Raw genomic sequence first — 19,895 nt, 5'->3', positions numbered from 1 at the left:
GGTTTGTGAATCATTTAATTGACCACATATCATGTGATACAAAGGGTGAGAAATGGCAGGAAAATACATTTACATTAGGAACCCAGAATTATTTTTATTCAAAAAAGAAAATAATTATGTTTCCTTTCTGAATCATTTTATTTCTCTTTTAAATTAGTAAGCTATTGGTAAGATTTAGTTTATAACACCATATTAAAAAAATGTTTATGGCAATTAAGAGTAAACTAGTAAACTAATTTAAAAAATTATTAAGTTAAGACCTTTTTTTTTTCTTTGGTAAAACAGATATTTGCTTTTATTATTGTGATAGTAAAACCTGTCCAACACAAAAAGCCTTCAGCTCTAATCTGTTTGCTCAGCTGTTGGACAGAACAAGTTAAAAAAAAAATATTGTGAGTAGCACTACTTTAATAGGAGCTACACATTATGGGAATTAGAAAAAAAAGAAACATTAAAGTTTTGAGCAGTGTAAAACGGCTCTTCTATGCACGCTTCTTCACCAAAGTCCTGATTGGCCCTATTTTCAAATACCCTTGATTACCTTAAATGAGGAGAAACTGTCTCTGACAAAAAGATTTTGTTGTTCCCAAAAAAGTTCCAAAATACTAAAAAATGTGATAATTAAAAGTAAAATAAAAATTCCAAGGCTAAGTGTTAAATTAGCTAATCAAGTTGGCAACAGACTGGCGACCTGTCAAGGATGTCCCCTGCCTTGTGGCTGGGATAGGCTCCAGCAGCCTCGTGGCCGGTGAAAGGGACAAAACGGAAGAAGATGGATGAATGAATGAAAAGTTAGCAACAAACTATTTGTTACACATTTAGCATTTATATGGTAATGCTGTGCTAACGTTATGGCTAAATGCGAACTTAAATGAAAACAGGAAAGGGGTGCCAAAATTTGCAACATGCTTATTTTTGCATAGTTAGCATTCAGAGCTAGCATAAGGCTAACATGACGATCAAGTGCCAAATCAGCTGAAAATTGCAAGAGAATGCCAAAACTAGCAAAATGATTAAGCAACATGCTGATAGAAGGCATCATTATCATTGTGAGTTAACATGATGCTCAGCTAGCTAAAATCTTCAGATTTAAATCCTCCCTTGTCACTTTAGGTGTGCCCCAAGGCTCTGTCCTGATGCCACTCCTCTTCACTATCGATCTTTACCCTATGGAATACATTATCTTTCAATTTAATCTTTTGATTTTCCTCTTTTAAACTAAATATATAAAGAGTGAAAGAGTATCTTGTAGCAAAAGGTCAGAAGGAGAAATTTATAGCAATATCGATACCAAGCTGACAAGTCAACAATTGACAACAATTTCTGCACAAAACCCATAGATGTTGGATACTAAGACTTTTTTCTGATTTTTGACAAAACAACAGTTGATTGGTTTTGATTGGATGCATTGTTTTTCCTTTGAAAGATATCCACTTTCCTCTCAGAAAAGACAATTTTCTGTAAATTAAATCAACCGTTTGCTGGCTTTGAATCTACAATAAAAATTCCCAAAAAAGAAAAGTCGTCCCTCTGGTTAATTTTGGAACCAGCCAATGATAGGTCAAGAGAGGGGGGCGGTGGGGGCATAGTCGTGACTTCTCTTTCAGCAGGGCAATGAAAATAAATTTTAAAAACACTCTTTCCAGAGGACTGGAACAAACGAACGGGCCTGGATGACAGTCATGTAGAGCCTGACGCTCATGTGGAGCTTTTTTTCTCCACTGATTTGAAAACAAGACGGAACTTTTTTTACACGCCGACCTTGCAGATCATCTGGAAATGCAACACATTTCTGTCATTATTCTTGTGACTTCTCACCGACGTGTCAGAGATGACCTTAGTGGCTTTGATTTTGTCAGACAAGATGCGTAGAACGTCCCCATAAAAACTTTTATCCAACAGTTTTCATCTCACCCTACCACGACCAATCAGTGCAGACATACGAAGGCTCTGCTTGCAGCACGAGATGACACTTTTGATTTGTCAGCTTGTCAAAGTGTGGAATAAACTGGGCGATGAATTTTATCCTGGTTTATGCTGGAAGGGGCCACAGATGACTTGAACACATGCTGAGCCTTTCAGATAACCTTTTATTTTGAAATGCACCAGCATGGGATGCTTGGTCTCTCTCCATCCAGGCCCCTCTGGACCCATTATAGCCGCGCTCCAGTCCAGGGATGAGACGCCACAGCTTTGATTTACTATTCAGAGGTTATTCATCGCCTGTGGATACAAGGACAATTGAATTATGCTGTTGGAACAGCAGAAGCTGCGCCAGAAAACTTCACGATGTATGATCTGCCTGAACTCAGATGAGAGAGTAAACAGACGGAAGGAGACGTCGGATCCGTTCAGATGGCGGTTAGACAGGCGTTCTCCGATAAGCTTTTGCTTCAGATGAAAGAGTGTTTGCAGTTACCTCCACCGATATTCAGAAACATCAACACAAATGTCAGAAATGTCTGAGCTTCATCAGTTTGATGGGACTAAGATGGGTTTTTTAGGTTAAGTCGAGGTTTGTCAAAAATCTTAGTCCATTAAAAACATCTGTCAGGGTTTAAATCAAAACCAGAAAAACTTTCAGAAATCAGTTTGATGTTAGAGTTTTTGTAAGCAGGTTTGTGAAGATTCAAAGACTTTTTGATTTGCCTGAGGTCAAACTCCCCAAAGTGAAGGCTAAAAGTGTTAAAAATGAGGATTTTCTTTTAGGATAAACTTTATCAATCATACCAGGTGGGGAAAACCATTTCTGTCATGAAATTATGGATTTTCCTGAGTCAGAGATGTAAGTTTGTACTGTTGCCCAGATGCCGTGAATGTGTTTAAAGACCCACTCTGATCAAAAAGTTTGGTGCTTTCAACATGTTCTTGTGGCATTTTTCTGCAAAAATATAAATAAAAATTTAGCTTAACATTGCATTTCTTGATCATTTCTTTAACAAAATGGTTGTGAAACAGGAGCAAACAAAAAAAGTCTGCAGAAACTATGTCCTAAAAAACATCAGATTTTCTCATTTTTGGTTATTAACGCCATAATCATCATAATGAAAAGACCACCGGGAACTCTTTGAAAATAGATCAAAAGATGATCAGTGTGGGACTTTAAAAAACAAGGTTTAGTTAAATATCCAAACTGTTGAAAAAGATGATTAATAACACTCTTTTTATTTTTCAGCTTGAAACATTCTGGATTGTCTGATCAGCTGATTCAGGTGCCATAATTCATCAAAAGCTAAAAAGCCCACATCATGACCTCTCTACCCCCGTGTTTGACAGTTCGTCTTCAGATGAAATAATTCAGAACAAAAGCTAAGCTTCTGCACTTTGGTCTAATCTGGAAAAAAAAGAGGTTTTGTTTCTTGAAATAAACAGTTTCTTCTCCTCGTGATAAATCCCTCTCACAGATCCACAGATTCAATGTGCTTACTGTCGTCTTTTTGGATGTAATTTGTGAGATTTTTGTTGTTTCTTTGAGGATGGGAAAATCTGACCCATGGGTGATCTCGCTGGGATCTATTCCTGGGAAGACTGGAAAATGTGCTAAAAGCTTCCCACTTGTGAATTATCTTTCTCTGGGTTGAATCCCAGACTTTAGAATATTTGCATGTATTTGGAAACGTCCTTGTAACCTTTCCCAAATGGCCCTGTTCAAAAGTTTACATACCCATATGACTGTTCTGAAAACATGCACACAAACTGATGATGAATATGGCGATGGCCTCCCGTGAAAATGCTCTTTTTAAAAGATTTCCCAGCATGCACCACAAGGCTGTTGGTGTGTTTGGACAGGAGGGAGGCATCCGCCTGCTCTGGCATCAAAAGTCAAAACGTTAATGCTGTTCATGTCCAGGGATTAACACGTATGCGACTCTAACGTCAGCGCCAGCGGTTGGACATGCATTCCCAGAGTGCATTGCTCTCTGACAGCTGTAGAGGCCTGTTAACACCACGATCACCCGTTTGATTATGGCTCTCCTAAGATAGTTAGCTGCGTGCAGCTCCTGCCGGACAAAGACGGGCCTGTTCTGTTTGGATCCTGACACCACCCCAGCTGGAACCAGCAGCGCGTTTACACGGGCCAGCGGCCAGCTCACCTTCTGTGTTCTGGAAGGTGAGCAGCTGGGGGGGCTGTGTTCCCCTTGGCAAACATAGTTAGGGGTGTTACAATGCATACTCACACTGTACACAATCAACATTCATAATGTGCCACGCCGGGCCCACCCCCGAGCAAAGGCCACCCAGCGGACTCCGGATACAGAGATTGGTGTTGTTGAATGTTCTTTCCATGTGTTGATGTTTTTTCTTGCCTTCTGTGTGGTTGTTTTTGATTTAATATCACTGATTCCACATGGGTGATGGGAAATGGGTCCAACATCCCTGTCCTCCAGAAATGTCCTGCCAGTGCCTGGTGCAGGAGATGAATGAAAACCAAAAGGAGGTTTTAAAGCACCTTACATGACTCCCATATCACGCTCCTCTGTTTTTCCTGGTAAACTTGTGTTTCACTGATGGACAGAAAGAGATGCTACTCAAACCCAACAGTTCAGTTTTCAGTACAGCTTCATTACAACAAAAAACAGGTTAGAAGATCTTCATTTCCACTTTAACTCTGATACCAGGTCTGGACTTTAGGAGAACAACAAAATCACTGCTAAGGCTGTCATTAGATGTTTAGAAAAACTCAGCTGAGGCTACAAACATCTTGGATCTCTCAAAGAAGGTACTATTTGGAGGGGGGAGTGGTTTGATGGATGCAAAATCCTATGGAGAACTTTTATCTAGTGTATAAAAACTAGGATTTGTTTTAATCTTTCTTTCTCTAACGATTTTATACGCAGCTTAATACATGGTCCACGAATCAATACATTGTGGTGATATGATTCAGTCCAATTCTTTTACCAAAATTGTTACAATTTAGACATTTATTTTTCACTTGTCATTTAAAACTATAAATATGAATCAATGCCTTTTAACAGAGAAAATATTGCTTTTTTTATTTGTCAACATTTTAACTGAAAGAAAAAAAGTTTTTTTAATGTTCAAAGAGAAGCCCTCGACCTCTTCTGTCAAGGCTTTAATTCTCAAAAGAGGTTTGTCTTTCATGATCTTAGTCTTTTGTAGTCTATCATTTGGAGATGAGCAACTGAAGCAACTGGTTCAGGCAGAGATGTGGTTCCCATTCCAAGTAACTTCTAGCCTGCCTGGCGAGGCAGCGCAGGTGGTCCCGCCTTGTTTGTGCCTCCGACTGCAAGTGCAAGCTTGTTCAAACAAAGTGGGTGCCTTGCCTTGCGGCTCGCACGCGTCACCAACCAGTGAGGGTTGATGTGGTCTTCCACTGGAGCACTCCAAAGCAACAGCAAGAGGGTCATCCTGGCAGCTGCAGACCACAGAATCCGCTGCCCCGGGAGTTGGAGATGCAACAAAGTATTTGATTTTTGCATTCCTGATTACATGTTAGACACAAAAAAAAAAGCCTTGCCAGCCATTCAGCATAGTTCTGCTATGGTGGACTCTGCAGACTCACTCCACCACCGACTGCCTGCCGGTGAATCTGAGCCAAGTTACACGGAACTTGAGTTTTAAACTGGAGCAGACTTCTCCAAGACCATTATTTTTCCTATCTTGCTGACTATTGCTTCTGCAGAACCCAGGTGCTTCTGATCTTAATCTCCCTCAGGATTCTCTGGTTGACTTTTTGGTTCCATCAGTCATTGCATAGCAGCCACAGTCCATCACACTAGCACCACCATGTTTGGCTGTTTCAATAATGTGTTATTTTTGTTGGTTTTCAGATGATTTGAGGAGCAAAGTTATGTCACACAATACTGGTCAATGTTGGCCTTTGAATTACTTTTGCTCAACAGCATGTTAATTTAAAATTCCTCATTTGAAGAGCTCCTGGATGGGTTCTTGGCATCTATCCATCTATTTTTCTCAAAACCACTTAATCCCTTTTGGGATCATGGGGTTGCTGGAGCCTATCCCAGCTACTGTTGGGCAAAGGTGTGGTACACACTTGACGGGTTGCCAGTACATCCCAGGGCCACAGAACCTCACATTCACAAGTAAGGACAACTGGAATCATCAATTAACCTATGAAGCCAGAAGAAAACCCACACATGTGTGTGGAGAACACACAAACTCCTCACAGAAAGGTTCTAGCCAGGATTTGAACCACGGTTTTCTTGCTGTGAGGTGAGAATGTCAACCACTAAACCACAGTGCAGCCCATTTTTGTAATACTTTTCTTAATCATATAATTCTAGTCGGGCAGGAAAAGGCAAATATTAATGTTTCCTCCGTGTTCATGTTTACAACGATCGGTACGTCCCTGTTATGAAAAGGACGCCACCCCGATGTCACTACCACATCTGAGTCCCTGATTGGTCAGAGCATGGTCGGAATTTAGCGTCAAGAAGTTCAATTGATTGATATTCCAGCGGACGATCAATGAATGTCTTATTTGTACATAGAGCCCACGTGCGATCTTAAAAACTTGCATAGCAACCTTTGAATGTGAGCAATCTGGATGCGCAGCTAGCCATTTGGGTTTACGTGCGTTTAGATAGACTTTTGGTCTATCTAAAGACACACCTTTGCTCCCCTTAAGATGCAACTTTATAAGACCCAAAAACCTGTAGCACCCATACAGGTCAACCCCCTGTACGGGTACATGTGACTTTAGGTCAGTGCTTCTCAAATAGTGGGGCTCGGAAAAAAATCTGCGCCACTCATGGTTTCTTATCATCTGTTCTATCACAGAGTTTGTGACAGCCTGAAACTGTGAACTGCTGTCCCTGCAGCTGCTTCCGTCTCCTGTCACACGTAGCTGCATGTGTGAGAAAGAGAGGGGAGGAGTAGTGGGCTCAGGCTGTGAGGTGGAACAGCGCACACGGAGCGCTAGATTGCGCAACACCAGGATCATCACGTGCCTTTAGATGACTCAGCTCATGCTAATAATGTCATTCTTTATGAACTATTGTAGACATTTTGATGACGTGTCTTTATTTTCCATAAATGTATTCTTTGTCTGCCTGTCGTTTAGTTGGTGTCAGTATTTGACAGAAAGACAGCAGGTTATGCAGGAAAACAGCTGCACTTTATGAGATCATAAATAAATAATCCATAATTTAGAAAAAAAATCAGCACAATGTTTTTTTAACCTATTTTTTCAGACTAAAAATGTTAAATATATTGGTGCTGCTGTGTTAATGTTTGAGATCAATTTTCATTGAATATTATTTATTGATCGAATTATTTTTCTCAGCATCAAATGGTTCAATTGGTCAAAATGTTTCTAATATAAATAAGGACCGACAGATTTTTTTATTTCTAGCACTTTAAGCTACTTTTCTGTTTTAGACTAGAACAGGGTTTCCATGGCTAAAAGTTAACATTTGATGAAAGGGGATTTATATTGCTTCATTTCTTTTGTTAATGGTAAAAGATATAGTTTAGGTATACTTACACAATTTTTATAGATACTAACTTATATATTGTCACTGCGCGAGTGTGTTAGTGTGTGTGGGGGGGCATTTGCTTTTTCCTAGGGGGGGCTTGCAAAAAATAATTAAGAAGCACTGCTTTAGGTGCATCTGGCTGTAGGTCAAACCTGTATTTTCTCTCAACAATCTGATGATTGAAATTCTTTTTCTCCTCCATTTTCATTATTAAAGTCAATACATATCAAATAAAACCAACTTATGTTCTTAAATTGAAGGGAAATACAATTAAAGTTAGGAAAAAGTTTCCCAAAATGTTAAACCACAATCAACAATTGGTTTCATGTTTTTCAGACAGGACTCAGCTTTCATGCCATGACACCACTCTCCTGTCACGGATACGCGCCACATCCATCCCAGTCAGAAGCGTTTGAAGGACTCATTATTGGCTGTCATTTAGGGCACTTAACTGTTCCCTCTATCATTAATCAAAGCTCTGCTTCCCCTAATGGGGACCAATAGTGTGTGGCAGGTCGTGTTATCTGAGCGCTTTGATCAAGCATCTGCCTGTTCTCTATCACCCTGTTGGCCCCCCTTAGCTCTGGGTGGTTTTTTGGCCCTGCCAGGTCCGTGGGGACCTGGTTTCAAAAAAAAGGTGCCTATCTCAGATGCCCCCCGATCCCCTCCTCCTTCCTCCTGCTGCTCTCCAGCACATGAAAGCTAGCAGAGGGCACACTGGTCTGATCCCTGCCACTGACATGAATTTTGATCAATGGGCGATTCCCTCTGAAGGGCTTTTTCCAACCCCCCCTCACCCCCGGCTCCTTCCCTTTCCTCTGGCTCTAAAGCTTGAGCAACTCCAAATGTCAGTGATGTTAGTTTAGGCATTGTACACGGCTGGCCGCATCTGAAAGGGTGACTTGTCCCCAGGCCAGCCCCCTACAAAGGCCCCCTTTCTAACTGTGACTTGTTCTCAGCGTTTGGCCTCCTCCACGAGGAGAGGTCTCACTCTCCCTCTGCTCTCGCAGCTATTTGGCTCTCCTCAGGACGGTGGAATTAAACAGGGGAGGGCGTCCACAGCGAGACAGTCAGTGTGTGAAGAAGGCCTGGAGCTTCGGCAGGTCAGTGGGGAGGCGGGCCGTGTCAGAGCACTGAGCATGTTAAAGACCCACTCAGATAAAAATTTGCAACTTGTGATTTGAGGGACCACAACGTTCTTCTGAGTTCTCTCTTAACACTTGAAATGAAAGTTTGTATTTTTGGTGTTTTTAACACGTTCTTGTGGCATTTTCCTGATGATGGAGGACACATATGAAGATGATTAAGCTCAAAGTTGCATTTCTGTATTTGTATTTTTAAGATTGTACTTGATCTGCTCCATTCTGATGCATCCACTAGTAAACAGATAGAGCCATGTTTTGCTGTAATCTGTCTCAGGACTGTACAGCTGGATGGCTCAGACATTGCTCGCCATTTTTGTTGCACAGGGAATGTCATGCTATGCACACACCGGGCAAGTGGGCGTGTTGAAGTATGGGCTGAACATGGGTTATTGTATGCACATTTAGCGTACGTGTTTACTCAGGTCTGTCAATACCTGATACTAGCCCATGAACAGATGGAAGAGGCTTGGTGTGAAATGTCAAAGCGGTGCAAATCTCCTGAATCTTGTTCCAGGCTTTTTCTTTTACAGCTCCATTCCGAAAAAAGAAAAACCTGGTGTCATTAAATTCCAGCCGGGCACAAATTGCAATTATCAATTTCTCCACTATGATCAATTTTCAGACAGTTGACACTTCCGTGCTTTGTAAAGGACGCCATCCATACTTCACTGGAATTTTCAGTCCCTGATTGGTCAATGTTCAACTGGTGTACCGTTCGGCGCGTGATCAATGGCCACGTGTTACGTGTCGGAAAACGGACTTAAAAACTTGCGTAGCGACACGCGAACACTGGAGTTTTGAAAGCAGAAGCCCGAAACGCACACATGCGTGCATTTACATAGACTTTTCACTGGAAGCGGTCGCTCGAACGTGCAGGAGAGCAGGAGAGAGTGTTAACCCTGGGGTGACCAAATCCAGGCTTCGAAGGCCAGCCTCCTGCTAGTTTTCCGGACAAACCCTGCTTTATCTGCTGCTTTTTACCTGGATCAGGTGTGTTTAGCCGATAAGGAGCTTCGGTGACAGGATGGTTGGAAAACACAGAGGACACCAGCCCTCGAGGCCCGGCTTTGGGCACCCCTGGTGTAAACGGAGAACTCTCAGTAACTGGAAAGGAAAGGAGGGGCACGGTTGCTCCTTGCCAGAGGTCACACCCACAACTCAGAGGTGAATTTCGTACAAACTCCTGCTGCTCTGGAAAAAATATGGAGAGAAATTAGACTCAGTCAGATTTGTGCGTGCGTAATTCTTGATTTGTGCGTAAATTAGGATTTGTGTATGCATATTCTTGCTTTGTGTGTGCGTAAATTAGGATTTGTGCATAAATTTGTATTTGTGCATGATTTGTTACTCACATAATACGTTTTGTGTATAAGTTAAAAAAATATAAAATGAAAAAAATACAAAATGTAATTTACGTATGCACAAATTAAGATTAAAACAGCTTGAAACTACTTACACACACACATCTTTAAAAAACACGCACGAATCCCTTGTTGCGCACACACGAAGCCAAAGTTACGCACGGATCTACCGTGAGACTGTTTTCACGTCTCACAAATTAGTCCGTAAGTGCTGCGTTTAAATACCAGTGGAATGCTCGGTCATTAGAATTTTCCTATCAGCCTTCCCTTCTAAACGTATTTCCTTCAGTGGGTGTTGCAGGGCTTAAAAAAACTGTAAAGGAAAATAAAAATTATTATCTGAGAATATGACGTTCACTTTTAAACGCTAATATATATATTAAAAGTATATTATTCTCCGAGACACCAAATTAATACAAAATGCGTAACAGGAACGACCAGTAAGGGGCACTGTTTTTTTTCTTCCGGAAAAATCAAAGGCAGTCAGACTGAGCGAGTCACGGGAAGAATGGCGGCCCATCTCGGTGGTCAGCGCCCCGAAGTAAGTAGCCTCTATGTTCAACACTAACATCTACTGTCTTCATGTATTGATTGAGTCATTGTCTGGATACGTTTAGAAGGGAAGGCTGATAGGAAAATTCTAATGACCGAGCATTCCACTGGTATTTAAACGCAGCAATACGGACGAATTTGTGAGACGTGAAAACAGTCTCACGGTAGATCCGTGCGTAACTTTGGCTTCGTGTGTGCGTAACAAGGGATTCGTGCGTGTTTTTTAAAGATGTGTGTGTGTAAGTAGTTTCTAAGTTTTTGTTGTAACCTTAATTTATTAAAACGTAAATTACATTTTGTATTTTTTTCATTTTATATTTTTTTAACTTATACACAAAACGTATTATGTGAGTAACGAATCACGCACAAATCCAAATTTATGCACAAATCCTAATTTACGCACGCACAAAGCAAGAATATGCATACACAAATCCTAATTTACGCACAAATCAAGAATTACGCACGCACAAATCCGACTGAGTCTAATTTCTCTCCATAAAAAAACAATGTGCTATAAAATGGCACAGGTGCCATCTGCCTCTCACAGATGGGATAGGCGTGTTAGTGCTGGTAACAACGCTGAAAGCTTTAGAAACAAACAACAACAAAAACCTGCAGCCACTTCCCTAATGGAAAGTGAAGAGTGGAACGGGGGAAATGACCGAAGGAATCTTCCACATATATGGTTTATTTGCAAACGCGTTGAAATTCTTTGTCTGTGAGAGTGACACCAGACTGAGAGGCAAATAAAGGACCTTGTTTGGGCTCCGAGTGAGGATTAATCTAAGAGCAGGAAAGTTCAGCCATCACTGAAAAGCCCTATTTCTGAAGGGAAACACAGTCAGGTATTCATATGTTAATCCGAATCTCAAAATTTTAACAATTTAAAAAGTATAAATAGGTAATTTTGTTCCCTTTATACAGGAAATCTTCATCAGTCAATCTAGATGAGTGAGGAGACTCCTACCTGCAGAGCTCTACGTGTTCCTCTACCTCCTCCTGAGCTCATTTACTCATGGATTCAACCTTTTTCTTAAAGCTGAGATTTCATGGAAGAATCGTGGCTCAGTCTTTCTGTTAAAACTCACTCAAGGAAAAACTTTAAAACTATCCAAAACGAATTTCCTGAAATAGCAGGTCATAAAATCCATTCAGTTTTTCCGACATTTCCTGCAAAATTCTTTTAGGGTTAGGGCCTTTTAAGTTTTTTTTTTTCCATTCTGTAAGTTAGTCAATAACTGAGGACACTATGACTCCATCTGCTGTCAAAACTGTCTCACTATCGGCTGCCCCTCAGATCCTCACGAAGCTGCTTTCTCTTTCCCTGAGTGTTTTAGATCAAATCTGTTTCCACTTCCCTCCTGAGTTGGGGCCAGCTTGGGTTGTCTGACCAAAACTCTGATCTGCCTTTAAAAGCCAGTTCTTTCAGCAGATGGACCCCTTCATGCACTCAAACTGCGCCAGCAAAGAAAACTAAAATCCTTTTCATTTTCGGTCAAATGTCGTCAGCTGGGATAGGCTCCAGCAACCCTATGACGTCAAAAGGGAGTTTATAAGCAGGTTTGGAAAATGGGTGTATTACAGTGATGGGGCTTAAACGATGTAAAAACTTTTTTTGAGCTTTTAAGTGTATTATAATGTTCATTCCCCATGACCCCCCTAAAAAGTTGTGTTTTGATCACTCATTTCTGAGTATTCCTCTAAAATACTTGGCAGTTAAGCTCAGGCGGTAGAGCAGGTCGTCCAACAACCAAAGGGTTGGCGGATCGATCCCCGCCCCCCAAGCGAGGCTAGTCTGCAGCCTACCGCTCCCCCCAGGGGGATGGCTCAGAATGCGGAGAATAATTTCCCCATTGTGGGAAAAATAAAGTATCAATGATTATTATTAAAAACCTGCGTGAAGATGGCGGTGATCGGCAAAAGCTCTTTCCTTTTAAATGCACAATATGCACATCCACCTTTGCAGAAGTTCAAACGTTATTTGTTTTTGTGGGAGAAACGCAGACACACTGATGAGGCCGGCTCCAAGTTGACGTCGTTGAATGGGCAGCGCCCACAAAGAGGAAAAGGCGGAGCCTCAGAGATTGAGTCGTCTTTAATCCCGGTTTGAAAAGAGCTCAGGAAAACAATATTTAATAAAAATGTTATTTTGAGTGCCAAAGGTAATACATTGTTGAACATTGTTTAGTATAAAAGGCTTAAGATTAGCACAATAAATGAAATCCTTTCTTGAAAAGTCCAAAGCTTGCTCTGATGTTTTTTGCATATTGTGTGTCACCCGTAAACAACCTCTATTGTGACTCTTTATAAATAAATGTAATTGATTTGAGTCTTTTTTGCTTCCTTTTTGGTTCAGCTTTTAACTATGAGGCTCTGCTGCGCTTTGTCGATAAACTCTGTCTGGGATGGTTTAAATCTCACAATAGGGACATCCAGAAGTTCAGTTTCATTTGTAATTACTTTATGTACAGTAGCTCCAAAGCAGCTTAGCGGTTGTCCCTGCATCGGTTGAAGGTCTAGCTTCTTTCTGCTGCGTGTGGGAGCCGTGTCATGTTCTCTGCAGTTGCACAAACTCTCAACTAAATGTTGTTTTAGTCCGCGGTTTGAGTTCCACCTGAGTGTTCAGCTCACCGCGGCCCTCCTGGACCTGTCACCACCGCCGTCGCCGCCGCTAGAATTTGCATGGAACGCGCTCCTCGGTTTCCTTTGACGAGAAGATTAGTTTCAACACATTAGAAGGAAAAACAAATGAAGTTGGAGTTGGGTAGCAGCTGCTGGCGGGACCTCGTCCAGGCCCTCTTTCAGAAACAAATACACAAACATCAGAGACAAACTTCACTCAGGGAGGACTCTGGTGGCTGAACATCTGGAAGAGCAAGGAGGACGAGTTCAGACTCTTCATTCTGACTCAAATTCTCAATAGTTTTATTTCAATTCCTTGTTTGTTGCCTTTGGTTCACAGAATGTGGAAGCTCTGAGGAGAAATCCTTTGTTGTTTGCAGGTGAACCTGGTGGACCGTCATGTGCGAAGAGTCAGGTATGTTCACATCTGGAAGGCACATGGCATCTGAAGACACAAGCACAACGGGTAAAATGTCCTCCTGGCCCTTTAATGCAGAATGAAGAGGAAAAGAGAAAACTTGACATGAAGAAACCTCCAGAGAGGAGGTGGAGGCTCAGGTCGTCGTCGCTCATGTTGCTGTTGAAAAACAATTGCTAATTTTAATGAATAGAAATGATCTCAGTGGCTTTTATCTAACAAATGAACTGCTTGTTTAGAGTTTTGTGCACAACAATCTGCTCAGACATGTTTCTCTGTCCCTCCCCTAAATTCCCTTCTTTCAGGAAGGGGTCAGAGGGCAGGGACTGCGACCTGCCCTGGGGCGGGAGAAGGACTCCACTCCCTCATCCCCTTCTTGAGAGACTGCTTGAGTCTCTCCATTTCTTTATTTTGTACACACCTGACCCCCTTGTTCTCCTCTGGATCATCTGACAGAGTGCAGAAAGAGCTGCAGGATCCGGTTTCGCCATTCTGCCTCGTAATGTTCGGGCGAATCAATAACCAAGCCAAAACTAAAGAGAACGGTGTGACAAAACCTCCTAACTTTCAAAAATGGGTTCCCTGTCAAATTTTCAAGCGTTAAAAAATGGCTTTTAAAGGGGTTTCATCATCATTGGTTTTAGAGTTTGTCCTCTGGAGCAGTCCAGCATATTTACAGTGATTCTAGGACCATAAGGTGCAATATACAATTAAAATTGACTATGTAGAGGCTACACTACCCAGAATGCCTAGAGAGAGGCCAGGAGGCAGATGATTGGTCAGAAGGTTTGATGGAAAGTTTTTCTAGTTCATTATATGAAAGCACAGTATATGATTGTGTCCACCATTTTTCAGGGTGTCTGGATCAAAAATTCCAAAATTGAGGACCCTGGAAAGTCCCTAGGGAAAACTGGAAAAACTGGTGTGCATCAATGTTCACTGATTTGACCAATATAGACCACAATGCATTGCATTTGAAGGAATACTCTCTTTATTGGTGAAAGAGTAGTGAGTAGATTTTACGGTATCCATAATGCTCCAACAATCCATCAAGAGGTGTGGCTTCACAGTTTATCGAAGTCATTCAGAAGGATTTTTGACCATCGTGTTTCACAGAAAAAACCATCAGATTTCATGACCAAGACAAACGGCAGATTTTGAGAGAAATAAAGGGTATTAAGTCGCCTCATGATAAAATGGTATATTGATCAGATCAAAATGGCAAAAAGTTTATACTCCTTCATTTGGTTGGGTCTTACTTTTTAAAAGAAATCAATTAAAAATGTCACACAGTTGACGAAAGAAACAAAATGGACAATAATGCTCTCACTCCACAGCCTGCTTATATACGAATGGGGAAGTTGTGGAGCAGAGGTACAGGAGGTTTATGGTTACAGATGCAGTGAACGAAGACATGAAGGTAGCTGTGTAGGGGAGAGGATGCAAAAGACGGGGTTAGATGGAGGAAGCTGATTCGCTGTGGTGTCTCCTGAAGGGAAAACCCAAAAGAAAAAGACGAAGAAAGTGCATAACATTGAGCCCAACATTGGGTCACATGTCTGTGAAGGTTTGTGAATGAACGAATGGGACTGTGACTTTTCCGCATTTAGCATGAAAAAACAGTTCTTTGTTTCTAATGCTTACCAACAACACGTTTTAAGTTTTTTTTTAATTTGCTCTTTGGACTGTTCCATTGCCTTTTTCAAATGGAACACACATATCTTTGGTTCACTTCCATTCTTTGGTGAATTCCATCAATGAAAAACTGCACCAGGGTTCACTTGCAAGTGGACCTTAGTCCTCAGTTTCAAGAGTTTGCTTGTTCGGTCCACAACCAATTCACATCCAACAAAATAAATAAACGATGTAAAGACCCAAACTCTGGTTTATCTGTTTCACTGTCTGTCTGCCCGTGTAAGACATCCCCCTAATTCTGGTTTGGATCAAACAGAACTGGAGTCAAAGGCCGGGGAAATGGAATCCAGACCAGGATCGTCCAGCAAATTTGGAGCGTTTCACACCGAACGCGATTTGCACGGCAGAGGCGGACGCTTTTTTATTGGTAAGTCAATGGTACAGACACAATCGAAGGTCTGGCAGCTGTGCGATTTGAGCGGTGATTTGGAGTTGAAGTAAGGTAACTCTGGCTAGGTCGCTGCGTTGCGTCAACCCATCCGGGACTGAACTTTGGTCACGTGATGTCTTTAGTGTTTCGGTCAGCAGGAGAATACACATCTAATATGTTGGATCGACCCAATAGTTCTCCTCCTGAACTTCAGGGTTTTCTGGAACCCGTCCCGGCTACTGTTGGGCAAAGGCAGGTAAACACCCTTGAAAGTCTGTCGCATGGAGCTGGCCTGAAGGCGAGCTGGCAGCCGGAAAAAGAGCTGCTGCGGAATGGGGAGGCAGCCTGATCAGGCCTCCTGAATCTAATGAAATTGTTTCTTATATTCATCAATACAATAATAAAAGAAGGTCCCCTGTTTTTATTCTTGCTTTTATTTTTTCCCTCTTGTGTTAATGTGGGACAGCAAGCCTTCAAACTCGGTCAGAGAGAGACGGAAAGACCGCGGAAGCAGCCGTCTTTCAGACACAGCAGCGGGAGAATCTCTGAATGATCTCATGATCCCAAACCGGGAAACGTGATTATTACTAATCTTTTTGTAGAACTCTTCAAAATGAATAAACCTGTTCTCTCAACATCCCCTGTGTCTTCCATGCATTGTAAATGAGACAAACACAGATACCACTCCATATAGGTTCAGGCTAAAATTGTTAGCTGGAAGCTCCTCCCACGGGGCGTCAAGCTTATAAACACATTAATTGGGCAGGTGGCAAGCAGAGAATTCGCTGTGCAGGAAAAGGGGGCGGCCAACGTAAGTTAGTCACACCAATCACATTTGGTGTAAACGCAGACAGTAAAGACTGTTATGCACTCACAACAGCTACCAGTGTAGAACCTTTGCTGTCTAAATTGGACAAAGGAAAACAGTAAAAAAGGAAAAAAAACCCTGGTCTTTGTGCTTCTTTGTCCATCAGACATTTGTACCTTTTCCTGGATCACGTTAGGATTTCTTCACTTACTCTCTTTGGTCTTCTAAATATTCTAATGATGACTGAACCACACCAGGGTTCACTTGCAGGAAAACGCTGACACTGCTCTCCAGGCAGAGTTCAGATGAGCCGTCAGAAGGCAGAAACCCTGGAGCAGACCAACAGGCTCGGTGTGACAGCGCCCACAACATCCGTTGTGCCGTCTGTAGCTTTTTGGCCCAGATGCTGCATGCTTATTGGAGATTAAAGAGAGTTGAGGAGAAGCCTTTTGTAGATCTGAACATTCTGGCAAAGTGTTTGGAAAAATGTCATCTCCAGGTTGCTTTGCAATCCAGACCACCTTGCGCTTGTTGTCCGATTGTTTCTGTGGATCTTCCTGCTAAAACAAGGACTGCCATTGAATGCCACTTGCCTCCTGACGTCACTTTTTTTAAGTCAACATTGTGCGCAAACAGAGCGGTCAGAGTCCCAGTAAACTGTTGAACCTGCAACACATGATGTTTTCAGCTGGAGATGAGATTTCACCCCTCAGCTGGTGGCATTCCTTTCCTCCACCAACGTAATTATCTTTTCCCATTTGTCTGTTTTTGTTTTCCCCTCTCCTTCCCTCAGATACTCATTTCCTGTTTTGAGCCACGCAGGACTCTTGAGCCCCCCCCCCCCCCCCCCCCCCCCCCCCGACCGCTTTGCGTCCTCATAAGTATGAAGGCATATTTGTTATTTACTGCCCTCCGGGGGATACCTGTCATTCCCCTTGCTCTGCCGTGATTGCCATGGCGACACCCAAATTCCACAGAGCGCAGGTCCCGACCTCCGGCCGCTCCGCCATAAAGCTGTGACCCCTCACCTCCACACCTGGGGACGCAGATCACAAAGAGGAAAGAAAAAAAATGCTGCTGATTGTTAGAGAAGACAGAAAAAAATAGATAAAATTCCTTCACAGGAATTCCCTTTTAAGGAAGGAAATGCAAAAATGTTTGGAAGCAGAAGACTTCCTGGTGCAAAGGTTTCAGAAGTTTTGGGCGCTCACATCCCAGTTAGGGATCCATTTTCAGCTTAATGTTCAACCCCCGCTGCTAATGTTTCTCGCCAAGGAATCGATACTCCAGCGTTCCATAATCCAACGCTTTGGCCTCCTTCCTTTTCTGATATTCAGACGTGTAATGCTGTAATTCTGTAAATGAGTTAATCCAGCTGGCGCTGGAAGGTAACCGTAGAAGATGAGCTCTGCGTGCGGCGCCGGGCCTCCTTCACGTCTCCTTGTGAGCTGACCAGCATAATGGAATCAGGAAGATTAATGATCAAACAGGGAAATAACGAGTCGGGATGAGGAACATTTGTTGACTCTTTAAACAGCTTGTCATAAAATCCAACCTTGGACACTTTGGCAGAGCTGAAACAGGAGAAGGGGGGTGGGGGTGGGGGGTTGTTCTCAACTCATTTTTGGCATTCGGTTCATCTCCTGACTGTCTGCGGTGAAGCATAAAGAAACAGAACAGGAACCGGGCCCAAACTGTGGGGACGCGACTCGGCTTGCCGTATTTATTAAAACCAGCCTGAGCTGGAGCGGTTTGAACTCCTTCCTTGTTTGCTTCACGCTGAACCTCAATTTTCCGATCGGATTTCAGAGGCTTTGTCATCCCGGAGACCCAAAGATGAGGAACACTGGAGCCTCACCGAAAACGGACCTCGCCTCTTTGCGAGTTTTTGAACTTGTTTGTTGCAAAGGGAAGCTCCTCCACATCAAGGACAACAGAGACACAAAGAGCTGGAATTAAAGAAAACATGAAGTTCTGTGTTACTGAACCTTTTAAATCATATTTGTTTTTGAGCCAATCTAAGTGGCTGAGTCACAGACCGTGTTTTCAAGGCAAGCCTGTTACCACAGCAACCACCAAATCCTTTTAAATAAAGACGTAGTGGTGCTTTTGTCTGCAGGAGGTCAAAGTACACAAACACAGGCGATGTGCTGAGGAGTCACTTATTAGATCGCAAGTTTAAAACTGACAAAATACATTCTTCCTAAACAGATGAAAAGACAAATTTCGTCTCCATCTTGACAGAAAATGATTTTGAAAAAAAAAGTTGCTAAAAAAGCTAAACCTAATCGTGATTTTAAAAAACAATTAAAAGGAAAAAAGAGGGAAAAAAGTGCAAGGATTAAAAAACTGGGTTGAACAGTGGTGTAGTGGTGTCAGTAGTCAGAGCTCTGCCTCCCCTTCTGGTCACCGGTGGGAGCCGTCCCCGGAGTTCTAGTCACACGCCAGCTCCCAGCAACCCGAGCGCTCACTTCCTGGATGCCGCACAACTGATTCTCATTCATTCAATCAACCAACCACAGCATACTTAAGCACTGCACTGAGCTGAGCTCAGAGCAAAGTATTCTTTGTCCCACACTGCTAGCATTACCTAGTGTTGGATTTGGACCTGATCTTCTGGTTTCTGACCCTGTGTCAGACTCCATTTGCCTGCCGCCTGCCCCAACTCTTGCCTGGATCCTGACTACTCCTGTCTCTCCTCTGATGATCTCATGCCTGTTATCGACTCCTGCCTGCCTGACCCTGACTTAGCTTTGTGGACTTTTAGCTGGGCTAATAAACCTGCTGCATTTGGATCCAGCTGTCTGCCTGTTCTAGGATCAAGTGGTTAGCATTCTCAGCTCACAATAAGAGGGCGCAGGTTTGAATCTTAACTGGGATCTTTCATGAGTGGAGTTTGCACGTTCTCCCTGAGGATGAGTGCATTTTCTCCAGGATCTCTCACCTTCGCCCAATAGTAGTTGGGATAGGCTCCAGCAACCCAGTTCACTTATCGACACATCCCCTTGGCGGTCACCACAGCCAATCAGCTTTCACTGATTAACACAGGTGGTTTGGCAGAGATTTTTTATGCTTCCTGACACAACCCTGTATTTTATCCGGGCTGGGGACCGGCACAGGGAGACCCAGACATGGGCCTCAAATAGGTAGGCAGTAGGATAAATGATCTTTCCAAATGATCCACACTGGATGAAGCTTGCTGTGCCCCCTGGGAATCAAGCCCTGATTTCCCATGTGCCTGTATTGCTCTTAATCAACTAAGCCATCCAGCCACAGTTCCAGCTGGGATTGGCTCCAGCAACTCCACAAGTTAAGTGGGTTTAAAAAAACGATGGATGAAAACTCTAAGCAGAACTTAGCACATTCACATAAAAAAGGTCAATAAATTATTACAAGCAGAAAAATGTTTTGTTTGTGGTCTGTTTATGATCCTAAAATGGATTATCCATGATCCATGTTGCTTG

General features: G+C 42.5%; 1 long non-coding RNA gene across 1 annotated transcript; it reads left to right on the top strand.

The window, feature by feature from the left end:
- Positions 1-8,390: 8,390 nt before the first annotated feature.
- LOC144981462 (uncharacterized) lies at positions 8,391-16,260 on the top strand. The gene is made up of 2 exons (XR_013647107.1): positions 8,391-8,563; positions 13,521-16,260. It is a non-coding gene; the product is annotated as an uncharacterized LOC144981462 (long non-coding RNA).
- The last annotated feature ends 3,635 nt before the right edge of the window (positions 16,261-19,895 follow it).

Source organism: Oryzias latipes, chromosome 13 (genome assembly GCF_053564925.1).
Source record: "Oryzias latipes strain Hd-rR chromosome 13, Olatipes_Hd-rR_3.1".
In the NCBI taxonomy this organism is placed as follows: domain Eukaryota; kingdom Metazoa; phylum Chordata; class Actinopteri; order Beloniformes; family Adrianichthyidae; genus Oryzias; species Oryzias latipes.
The sequence above is the reverse complement of the archived record's forward strand: the minus strand, read 5'-3'. Positions and strand labels throughout refer to the sequence as shown.